The sequence below is a fragment of the Lepisosteus oculatus genome, chromosome 10, assembly GCF_040954835.1.
Source record: "Lepisosteus oculatus isolate fLepOcu1 chromosome 10, fLepOcu1.hap2, whole genome shotgun sequence".
Taxonomy (NCBI): domain Eukaryota; kingdom Metazoa; phylum Chordata; class Actinopteri; order Semionotiformes; family Lepisosteidae; genus Lepisosteus; species Lepisosteus oculatus.
The window spans coordinates 29,455,697-29,468,336 of record NC_090705.1 but is presented as its reverse complement, the minus strand read 5'-3'; the positions used below and the strand labels follow the sequence as shown (position 1 = coordinate 29,468,336).

Sequence of the window (12,640 nt, the reverse complement as noted above, 5' to 3'; positions counted from 1 at the left end):
GGATAAAACTGGCTGGCAGGCCGGATCCAGCCCCACGGGCCGTAGTTTACCCGCAGGTGGGTTAGACCAACCATGTCTAGATGGTACTTTTTTCTTCTCCTGAGCCTTCTCTGGCTCTTTCCCCACAAGTGAAGTGATGTTCCATCCCAAGAGCCGGTTTCCATTGCCAAGTTATAGTCCTTCCAGATGTCCTGTACATGCCTGTCACATGCCTTGCCTTGCACCTGGCCCATGTCCTTCATTGTGCGGTTGGTAAGGCTCACAAGATGGCTCCACACAGCCTGGGAGCCACATAGCCTGGCTGGGTAAAGTGGGTGGCCCAGCCTCAAGGTGGTCGCTGGCGAACACCACCCTAAGACATGGCTCCAGTGGTGAGTCCTGGTGTCCCCAATCGGGGCAAGGTTCTCTCAACTTGTAATGGAAAATTAACAAATGATCAAAACAGGATTATTTGGAGCAGTGTAGATTCTTCTACAGATTGGTAAAAACATCCATACTGGGAATGTCTGACACTATACTTCAGTTCCATAGCCATACACTGCGTGTCTTTAGTTCTTTTCTTTGTTATCTGGATAATAACCAGCTGGCATGATTAGATACCTCAGTAGGCCCAATTTAATGTTTTGTTTGCAACACTTTTTTATCCTAAGCACTGCCCATCATAAGCATACATAAATAATTTCTCATTTATGTGTCCCTAAATGACTGTTGGTGAAATGTTTGATTGAAGAAATAGGCCCAGCCCTTGGAATTTTGTATTTTCCCTTTTCGTGTTATAGATGCATGTATCTTATGGATACAGTGAGCCTCATTAGTTCTAAAAGGGACTGGGTAAATGTTAAAAGATCCTAGAAAATAACTTAAGTTCATGACTGGTTGATCTTATCCAAGTCTTCACTGGAAAATATGTTTCTCTGTTGTGTATATAACACCCTTTTCAGAGACTTTACATTTTATTTTGTTGTTGAACATTTGCAATTCAGGAGTTCTTCATGACTACCCCAGGCTAAGAGATATTTTACATCTTTTCTTTTCCTACATTCTTATAATTATTTGGCATTCATTTCATTTTAAAATCACTTTTAGTTATCCAGGCACTGGTCATTTGGGGTGGAAAATTGAAAATGTGAACGATGTATGTCAATTTAATTTCACTTTGTATAGTCGTACCACCCTACAACCAGTACCTTCGTTGCCAAGGGAAACCGGACCCATGGATGACTAAAATGCTCTTTTTATTCATCAGCATGATTGTGGTGATTCAGAGCAGCAGCCTGCAGGTTAACAACACAGCAGATGGTAGACTAGGCCAGGCAAGCTGCATAGACAATGAGAAGAGAAGAAGCAAACTAGGGCAGTGTCTTTGACACCAGGGGATGAGAGCATTCTTATCTGTAATCTGCCTCTCATAAGGGACACAGGCAGCAAGTGCATAACTCCTCATTCAACAAAAAGAAAGATATTTTCTCTTGTTTAGGGAAAACTTAGTAACCAGATACAAATACAGTGGAAGTAAAACAGATTGCTTGTGTATAGAGTTTTCAATTTATATGGCTTTTTAGATGAGATTCATGCATGCTGTAAATTACTTTGTCTTGAAATTTATTAAAAATGTTTAAAGAAGCCTTCTTTCAAGGGTAAAGTAAAGGGGTGTTCACAATGGAAAAGGGTTAGGTCAAATTTGAGCACATTTGTGATGTGGCTGTATATTCATTGTGTAGACATTTGAAGTCGTGTTGAAGTACTGTATTATTAAGATGATCTGATATTGAACAGATGTGTTTTTCCATTTACAATGCAAAAATGGAATTCAATTTATGTCTGGTGAAGTTATGATGTATGGAAGATATTATGTTCCAGGTATTGTAGTTCTAGATTTAAAGAATTTGACATGCCTCTTGTGTGACCTATAGAGAAAACTTTTATGTATGTTAGTAGTAGAAACACAACATATTTTATTTTTTGCTTGGAGCTTTGTTTAAAAAATGACTTTGACATTCCCAATTTCCCACCATTGGTTTTGGTTCTCATTATAAATGTAAAAAATACTCAATTTTTAATGATTTTTTTCATAAACCATACATTCAGGAAATTAACTACCTCCATTGTTTTGAGAAGTAAATGAATTTGGGATATTTTGCTGTCCAGAAATTGTCATATTGTTAATTTTATCTTTCAGGCCTTTAACTTAGCTGGGAGTGAGTCCTATAGAACCATAAAAAGTGAGTATTAGAAATGAAGCAAAATTACTTGAAATGATGCAATATGTGTAATCTTAAAATAAATAAGTCATAAAAATAAATAACTTATGAAATGCAATACAGGATACTGTACATAAGCAGAAATAGTTCAATAATTCATGAGAAAATATACCAGGATCTTATTTTAAAATCTGAAAGTATATCCATGTGTATTACATATACAATCATTTCTACTGGCAGTGAAAAATATACTTCTCCAATGAAAATTGGGTTTTGCATTTTTGCAAACATAAAATTATCAGAACTGTAGAAAAATACTATTAGTCCTGTAGCTGTGCTATTTGTTTCTGTGACTTCTTGTTTGGGCTGCTTTGTGGAATTATTTATCTGATGATTTATTTATGCATTTCATTATTTATTTATTTGATTATTTAGTAAATTATTTATCCATTGAATTATTAATGCATCTTCATGACATGTTTTAAATTATTTATAACTTAATTTTGAGATTATTACATTTAGATGCAGTATTGTTATAGAATAAGATTAGATTTTCACATCATTCAGCAGTAGAAAATTAAAGTTACCTCTAAGGCTTTTTTACATTTATTGAAATGGATGCCAAATTCTACCTATGATATAATTTGCAATGAATTCATACTTATTTCAACAAATAAGGCAAACTGTGCTTTACATTGCATTATTTCATTATTTAGTACAGTCTTTCTAAATGACTAGTTTTTAAAATAACTTTACAATCAACTTGTAAATGGCTGTAAATGACTAATGACTGGAAGTACATTGGATTAAGTTCTAAGTGCCTAGAGTTCTTAAAAATTATTTCCTAGAATTTTATGCTACTTTGTGAGTAGTCTTATGTGTGAATATAGTGCTTCCTGGTTTGCCAGTTTGCTCTATCAAGAACTTCACTGGGTTAACATAGGCCTATATTAAAATGTGTTAAAATGCTAAATCAGTTATGCTTCATAAAGCTTATGTGGCACCTGTGATAATGTGTCAGTTTCAGACGGATGTCATTGCATATGTATGCAATAGGTCTGTTAGCACAAATGCAAGGAAATACAACAGAAGCTGATATCCAGGTTCATTAGGACTGATGCTGGGCATCTGGACTCAGAAGAAGAATGACCTTTAAGAGTCTGAGTATAGGTAGAATTGTTTAAAGTCTCGCATGTTTACCCCATGATTGTATGCAATTGGTTCAAAGACAAAAATGTTTTTCTTCAGCTGCAGCTTAATCATTAGAGAACAGTCAGGATCCTACTTTGGCTGTAAGTATAGATAATTCTATTTTAGAGAACCATAGCAGTTCTGTAGGCCTTTAATATACAATATAGGAACTCTTTTTTTTTCCACTTTGAAGGACAAAAATTAATGATAGTCCTAATAATGATGAAGATGGTTTAGTAATGGGGGGTGGATGTTGACTGTTTTGTTTTGCTTAATCTCCCTGTGGAAGGGGCTGTTCATTCTCTCTCCACTGCAGTTTCCCACCATACTGCTCCTTCCCTCTTTAGCTTGCTGTTGCCAGTCACTAATTTAAGATCTTTGGGTGTTATTGATCACAGATCTGCTTATTATTCATAAGAAAAATGTCAGAAGATTTTATCCAAATTGACTTACAGTTCTGGACATTTTAGTAAAGTATTGACCGAAGTCCTTTTGCTTAAGGGTACAACTGAAGTGTCTCACCTGGGATTTAAAACCATAGTTTTCCAGTTAATACAAAGTTAAAAGAGTTTATTAGATGTTAACAATCTTAATTTATTGGATAAACCACTAAATAATCAAGACAATTAGGAAAAACATCCTATCCAAAATATCCAAATACAATATTTGTGATGTAGTGATCTTTGGAAACTATCAATACATGCTACATGTTAAGGAATAAAACAAATATTTATCTATTCATCTTTTCATCAAAGCAACTGTTTTACAGCTGTACAAATACAAGTTTACTTTTCTCTTTTGTACATAGAAATTGCTATCTGCAATACTAATTTGGAAAGGATGCCTTTTTAATAAGTCATTGATCCTAGTTGGATAAATCATTTATCATTATCTCTCTCTGTATTTGCAAGATTATCAAGGTGTTAACAAATATTACTGCAAAGCAAAGAATTCTGAATACTTGAGGAAGATAGAGTAAAATCCTAAAATTGGCTATATACTGTACAAGAAAGACTGATATTTTAAACTTCTTTTTTTCTTTCAAGGACATTTCTATACATTTATATATGTGTTTGTCGATTGTGGATAGTGTAATTTACACTATTATCTTTCATCTTATCAGTGGTTAGTTAGTCTCATGTAATTCTATTCTGTAATATTCTGGATACTGCTGGTGTTGTATTTTGTTTAAGCTCTGTTTGTTCTCTTAGTTGCAATGAAAAAGAAATAACATACTCTTCTCAATTTCCTGTGTGACCAATCAGCCATTCAGTTACAAAGTTTTCAGAGAACGGGTGCAAAGAACTAAAGGTTATGTGTATTGAGGCATGTCTTTGTACTCCTTGTGCTTGTTCTGTTTTTCTTAAAATTAAATTATCAAAATGGTATGAAATAAATTGCCATCTTTATAACAGTGGGCTTCAGAAAATTTTAGTTTGAAAGAGACAAGTTTGTGTTGCTACACACAAATGTATTTTTTCACGGTCCATCTACACATGAATATATACTTTCACAGTGCACCTACACATGAATGTATACTTTCACGGTGCACATACACATGAACGTATTCTTTCTCGGTGCACATACACACGAATATATTCTTTCTTGGTGCACATACGCATGAATGTATTCTTTCTTGGTGCACATACACACGAATGTATGACTTTCACGGTGAGCGGCGAATGAATCTGTTATTTAATTACTTCTGTATCATTCCCATTTTCACTCAGAGCTCTGTCATTAGCTGAGCTACTTTGTGTTTGCTACCTCTTGGTTTCCTTATGGCGGTGCTTCTTTTTTCTCTACCTTTTTGCGCTTGGTTACTCATTTCAGTGCTTTAACTGTTCTTTATCACTGCAGCCCATGGTGCTGGGCTTATTTGTTGTGTCTTTCTTTTCTTTGTTGGCTCCCCTTTTTCTTTTGATGCGGGGTTCCCCACCTTGCCGTTGCCCGAGACTTGCTTTCAGTTAGGTCAGGCTACTTTTTCACCTCGCCACGTCATTACAGTAGGTAGATGCTTCATTACCTAGGTGAGCTGTTGGTTAAGAGGCTAGTATGATCAAAGAAACAGATTAAAAGGAGCAAAGGTCAAATCCACAGTAATACATCGACAACAAACTACATTTTCACATTGTAATGTACAAAATAATCCCTTTTTGAATAGCCTTTTGGTCTTGTACTAAGTACATGGATGCCATAGTGAATATTTTCTTTTGTTTTTTTCATTTTAAGCATTTCACTTGTTTTCCCAATGAAATGGAAAACTAACTCTCCTAATACCTAAAATGGCAGATTATCTTCAATGTATGGTGAGTTTATATATCTACTAAGTAAATAGATTTATATTATTTGTCCTAAATACACATTTGTGATTACAAATGCCTGAGGGGAAATTAATGCTCATAGTGACCATATGAACTGGAGCTGTGTCAGTTAAAAATGAACTGTATTTGTGTAGTGCATCCGTTTGGAATAAAAATAATGAGATGTAGCTTTTCATGGAACTCTTGACATTTTTATCTTGATCTAAGCTACTTTGAGTTATATGTTACCTTCTTATAGTTTCTAGTGAAATCATTTGCTATGGTAAATTATCATCTCGTTTATTCGAGTAGTTGTACTTTTACGTTTAATAGGACCACCATTTATGTTATGTGCTATTTCTTGGTCTACAAGAACATTGTAAGAACATTTAGCTAATGGGGAATCCAGATCATGAGTTTTAACCTAAATTTCAATATTCGTTCTGCAGTGGATAACACTAATGGAGATTTCAATTGCTCTTCACAATACAATCACATGCGTGTTAAAAATCCTGCTGTAATGTGTTCTGACCATCTATCTGAATCAGTGATTGCTACATTGCTTTGGCTAAAAGCCAACTCTTCACCCCATGGGCGTTGACTTGGTGGAGTCTAGCAGTTAGAAAAACTTCAACTTAAAGGGGAGCTGCAATGCTATGTTTACATTTTGGGGTTTTGAAAGAATGGGCATCGATGGATACATTTCAACACGCAGTGAAAGTACAAAATACACGGCAATGTGTAAAACCTCAAAGTTTCATCACAAAATAGACTAAATGGCCAGGTATGCATAGCGCCATATTGCCACCCTGCACCTGGTTTGAGCACAAGTTTTGATTCAGTATCGGAAATGAAATATTTTTCATATTGCAAACTGTCAGACTTATCATATAAACTCCAAAGCAGAAAAAAATTAATACACATGTCCTATCCCAAAATGACAAAATTTGAAAACTATTTCTGTTGCAATAAAAACCAGGCTTTAGACCAAAAAATTGCTGCTGTATTAATTTATATATAATTATTTATATGAAACAACATATACTAGATGACAGGTTTTTGGATACTGTATCTGATTTGAATGAGTGCAATTGAATTGAATTCAACATATTGACTTTGAGACGGTTTTGCCAGTGAATGCTACTTGTTAGCTTTGCATGCAAATCACAAACATTTCTGCAGTGACTATTATTTGCTCATATGTTGTGCTTAAACCTGTCAAGAAACGTGTCGATGGGTCTAACACTAGTGCCTGTTTATTACCCATCTCTTGGCTAGTTGAATATCCCTTTATAAGGGAACAGTTTGACTTTCTGCTGATCCAGTCCCCTGTTTTGTGTGTGACAACTATAATATGCACAGCCAAATGTTTCTTAGTGAGACATTATTTAAAATATATATTTGAGGCGAGAAAGCCGGAAAAGGATTTACCATGTTTGGAGTCCAAACAACTTTGCTTACGGTTAATTGTGAGCAAGAAGGGCCATTTTTATATCACAATTTGCACAAATTCTGGCTCTTGTGGTGAGATGAGGGGTTTGCAACAACATGGTGACTATATGGTACCTTCCCAACGTTTACGATTTTGTGCTTAATTCAAAATTTGTAAAATTTGCTATACCGTCAATTAATTTATTTTGTGACCTAGATTTCATAACCGGACTGAGAAATTGGGACTGCAATTCTCCTTTAAGGGGAAGAAAATCCTTTTAGTTTTAAAGATGTTTTGATTTTGTGACTGTAATGAACCAAAATTGGCTGGAAATTCGGTTACCACCAATAGGTCTCCAGCACGTTGCCCGTTTGTTGACAAGGATGGTGACACAAGGAGAAAACCCAGTAGCAGCTGTTAACTGGCTTTTCAGATATTTCAGAAACAAGGAGAGCAAAATTTAGACCTTTAGGCCAGTGGTACACAAAGCTTATTAATTAAGAGCTCAGTTGCAACTAAAATGTGAAGCACAGTTACTTTCTCCAACTGGGAAAACCGTTCTGGTGCACTGCTGTAGTAACTAATTTAAGCTCTCAGTTTCTGCTTCTTTGAATGCGTGTCCAACTCATTGTGTATAAAAACAGAAAACATGGAAAATCTAGCCTCAAATCTGAATGTGGCTATGATTGGGGTTTCAAGCTTTAGTTGAAAAGTCAAACATTAGAATAGTTACAAATGAGAAAAAGCCATTTGGCCACTCTCCCTTATTTGGTTGCTCTTTGCTAATTGATCTGTGGATCTCGTCCAGCCATTTCCTGAAAGAAGCCATGGCATTAGCTTTGGCAGTGGGGCTAGGAAGCTCACATACTCCCACCAGCTTTTGTATAAAAAGTGACTCTTAGCTTTTTAGCTTTAAATGCCCTTCTCATTTGATTCCGTTTGTCTCCTTAAATTCATGTTTCAGTATTGGTTTACAAAAAGTATGTAGCATTGCCTTTGAAGCGTTTTGAATACTGTGCTTGAGAGTTCTTTTAGCCTGTCAGTATTGGAAATGTTTCTGGCTGCTCTTCTCTGTACCTATCCCAGAGCAGCAATGTATGTTTGCAACATATGAAGTAGTACTCAATTTCTTCATTTTACTCCCAAGTATTTGAAGTCCTTTGGTTACATTATAACGGTACTCATACTTTTAATATTCCCTGCATTCTATGCCTAAATGTAATTTTAATATACAATAGCAGTAAATCATAATTGTTATTAACTTGTCCTTCATTTTCCATGCGGAGGAACCTTACCTGTAATGGTCTACTGGAATTCTCTTTGAGCCTGCTGCCGTTGTGGAATTACAGTACATAACAGAAAGCTGAAACTACTGTACATGCAAAATGCATATTGTTTTCTTTGTAGTTAAGTTTATATTGCCTTTGCATTTTAATACGAAATAATACTTATTTTTAGTTTGGAGTTCACTTAAACCTTTCAGGCTTTAGATATTTGTATAGTGCCTTCCTAATTATGTTAGTTGGACAAAAAGTTCAGTTTCTTGAAAAGTTCAGTTATTCATTTTAAGAATCTTGTAGACAGCAGTTAATGTCAATGTTTAGTTTTGTTTTGGCATAGCAGTATTTTAATTCCCTTTCATACAGAATTCATTAGAGGTTTCTATTTTTTTGTCTAACTTTAAATCTGTTTGTATTTATCAGTTTACCCTGTTGCGGAGATTAATATGTTTTTGCCTTTAGAAATATTTCATTCAGACGTTAGTCTTTTAAGACTGTTTTTTTGGAAGTGAAAACTCAGGTATCTAGGTGTTTAATATCCCAAGGATTAGAAGATATATCTTGCACCTGGTGCTTCAGTATATCTAATTTATGATCCATGTAATTTATTTAAAAACAAGTCTTGAGTAATTGTTCCTCAACACTTATGATTTAAAACTTAGGAAAAATTCTTAAACTATAAAAAGTAGAGTAGACAGTAAATCAAGAAATTTATAGTAAAATGTATTTTTGTCTCCTAATCTTGTATTCGATAATGAAGCATTCATTATGATTATTTTATAGGACTGAAGTTTTTAAAAACTAAAAGAATGCATTACTCAGTGTAATGAACAGATGTTGTGGCAACAAGCACATACATTATGCATAAAAAATTATTTCTATTTTGATTGTAGATGCTGATTTATTGAGACAAGGCTAGCTTACAACAGTAATGGATTTAGGATATGCTTTTGTTGTGTTATTTCCATAATTAATACTAGGAGGCTAACACATTGTATATGCCTTGTGTTTGCAAGTATGGAAGTAGTGCAGCAAGGATAATAGATACAATGTAGGTTTTAACCCTACCAGACATGCAACATTGATGGGAAATAAGAGCTAGAACCTTATTTTTTGTTTAGAATTTCTGTAATGTTTGTGCTGTTCTGCCAATAATATAACTACAGGTGTGTACAAGGCAAATAAAATATCCTCTTGTTTAGTCTGCCCCCCTTAACGATTGTTATTCTTATCGTTTAATCTTATATTGTGGAATTTGACCGTAAAGGAGTACAATTATTTCAGTCAACTGAGCAATCAATCTTTACTTGCTATAGCACCAGTGCCATGGAGTGCTTTACAGAATCAAATGTATTTAACTCCTTAAAGTCAGTTTGTGCTCTTGATTAGAAGTGGGTGAGTTTGAGATAGAACTTTAATTGAATTAAAATGTTTCAATTGCAGGCTCAAACAAAATGTTCATAACAGTAGCAAACACTCGAGTAAGACAAGAACCTCAAAGACTGCAAACATAAAAGCTGAGCTGATGTGAACAAAAGAAAAGATATTGTTTTGATATGCCTGTTCTGTGTATAGGTGTTCTGTGATGATGTTTTTTAACCTTATCAAACATGCAGATTTGGTGGAAGATTAAAGCTACAACAGTTTAATAGCAGTAGTGTTTTATTTTGTCTTTGTTTTTCAGTAATGTTTTAGATTTTTTGATAGTTTCCTCATCAGTGTTTTGAATCAAGGCTTTGTGCATAGACAGTTTTCAAAGCTGTTTGAAATCCATTGTTTTATTTTTCTGTAGCCTTAATATTTGGATTTGGGTTTACACCTTTTAAGTGTAATTCTAGCCAATATTTCAGCATATGACACAAGGAGCATTCTTATGAGCAATTGTTTCAAGGGCAAGATCTCTACCACTCCTGTGTAGTGGTTAACATGTTACGTTTTTTAACGTGTTAAAAGGCTGGATGTACCATTTTCACCATAACACACAGTGTTATCTGTGTTTAATGAACTAAACCCAAACATGCCATCTTCCCATTTATACCCCAGTTTCAAATTGCCAACTATAAATTCACACTGCTCACACAGACTAGGCATGCTGGAGACCACACACATCCTCTGAGTGTTGAGAGCTGCCAAGGCATTTCCTCCTTATCACACTAATTCCTGAATGCAGTGAAACAGTGGAAGTGTAGTGCCTGAAAGAGAAAGGACCAACAACTGCAGCTCAAAAGCTCTTTCCTGCAACACGTTGCTGTTGATTGGGGTTGCTGTTGTATGACAGGCCAGGTACTGTTGCAGTTGCACTCATATTTGTCAGGACTTAACCACTGTCAATATCCAGTAACATAAGTGGAAAATCAAACTAGCTCTTTTTGGGGGGGATACAGCAGATCATGTCCTTCATTGCTGAGGCATCTCAAATGGAGCTGTAAGAAGTATTTTTACTCTGTTGCTCCATTGGCTGATTGCCTGCAAGATCATGACGTCAGATATTGTACCTGCAATTTTTTTGCAGGGGAAAATTGTTTTTTACACTTTTAGATTTACTTAAATTTTGATTTTTTCATTTTAGGGATTTGTAGCCTACATGAAAAGCAGTTTTGTGACAATACATATCATTCATATGAACATCCAAGGAAGTGGACAGATTTCAACATTTTTGTTTTACTTACCTGTAATTACCAAATCATTACCAAATGTTCAGCAGTCTTTCAGAACTCAAGCTTTATTTATTGGTTTCACAAAAATAAAAAGACCAAGTGAATTATTAACATCACTGAGATTGGGCCATGTCTTTTAGTCTGTTGCTATAGTCAGATTGCATTACAAATTAAAGCACTTAAAATATATAGGTCTGTAAAGAAAAAAACAGCTATTGACATTTATTTCTTCATTTTAAACAGTACATTAAAAAAGGCCTAAATAGTGATTGGATATAAATTAATATAGTAGTGCACTTATTGAAATTAATCACAGCATTTGGTATTGATTTTTCATTTCATATGAGCTCTGATCGCTCATTATTATTAAAGCTTAAAAGCAGATGTGTGTTGTTGTATTTGAGGAGAACAATGACATAGATCTCAACACTACATGAAGGTCTTTCTTTAGCACAGTTAGTATTTTAGTGAATGTAAATGATTCTGCCTACAGTTTTTTTACACCTCCTTAAATACAGAAGTGCAAAAATAAATCAATGATGTTATGCCAATAGGCAATATTTAGATGGGTAAAAATTGCATTAATCATCATATTGCTATTGGATAGCTTTTATAGTGCTGAAGATTTGTTTTTGTCCAAGAAGCTACAGGCTTCTTGACCAGATGTTTTGTCTCTCTCTGGGTTGGATCCTCGTTCATTTATTGGTATCAGGATTTGGTTGTGTTCATCTTGTTTTTTTCACTTTCCCCTTGATCATTTTTCTAATTCTGAAATGAAAGACATATTGCATTTTTTAAACTGAGCCATTGGTGCTTGTTGCTCTTGCATATTTATTTAAGTCAGATGAATTGCTGTTATTTTTCTTCTATAAAACACATCATACTTTATCATAGACCTTTTCTTCACTGGATTAAGTCTGTTAGAGAAGCAATTAACAACATGTGTGGTCTCTGTGTTCGTCATTACGCACTTGTATGATTTTGTACTTATCTTTGGTAGAGGAATATTTAAAGGTTTTGTTCCTCTGTTTATATTACTTTTACATAAACTGAGTTTCTCAAGTACCTGATGAGAATTAAGGCAAAGTATAGAATTTGTAGGTTGTGTAAGACTATTTTAATGACATACGTATTTGATCTGGGTGGTCAAGTTAAATGATTTTTCAAAGTTACTGAGATAGTAATTTAAAACATCTGCACAGTAAGACCTCAATTTCAGACCCAATGCTATTTTGACATCTTATATTAGTCAGTCTTTTATTATTAATACAAAATAAAATTGTGATTTTCACTGATACTATATACTCTCCTTTATATTCAAGTTTTCATTTTCAGTGTGTTCATTAAACAAATTATGGTTATTGCATTCATAGATTTCTGAGTGTTTCCAGCAGGTGGATAAGTTGTGCTGATTTGTGCAGTGTATGTTTTCCACAGTTAACCATGTGCCAGTCGGCAATGTGTTCTCCTTTTTAAATTTCAGCTTCCTCCCTGCTCTTTGTGATGTTTTAAGCTATTAAAACCTACTTTACTTGGAAATTGCACGGGCACAAGGCTCAAAGTTTCCCAGTATATT

General features: G+C 34.5%; 1 protein-coding gene across 7 annotated transcripts in view; it reads left to right on the top strand.

The window, feature by feature from the left end:
- Positions 1-12,640, top strand: part of tbc1d5 (TBC1 domain family, member 5) — a 212,981-nt gene that overhangs the window by 10,604 nt on the left and 189,737 nt on the right. For 2 of the 7 annotated variants that reach the window (XM_069195065.1, XM_069195067.1), the window contains exons 3-4: positions 2,180-2,222; positions 3,450-3,493. The exons of 2 other annotated variants lie outside the window; for them this stretch is intronic. The gene's annotated coding sequence lies outside the window, so the exon portion shown is untranslated. Of the gene's footprint in view, positions 1-2,179; positions 2,223-3,449; positions 3,494-5,624; positions 5,702-12,640 lie in introns of all 7 variants that reach the window. 3 more of the 7 variants (XM_015357495.2, XM_015357496.2, XM_069195066.1) reach the window with 2 other exon arrangements.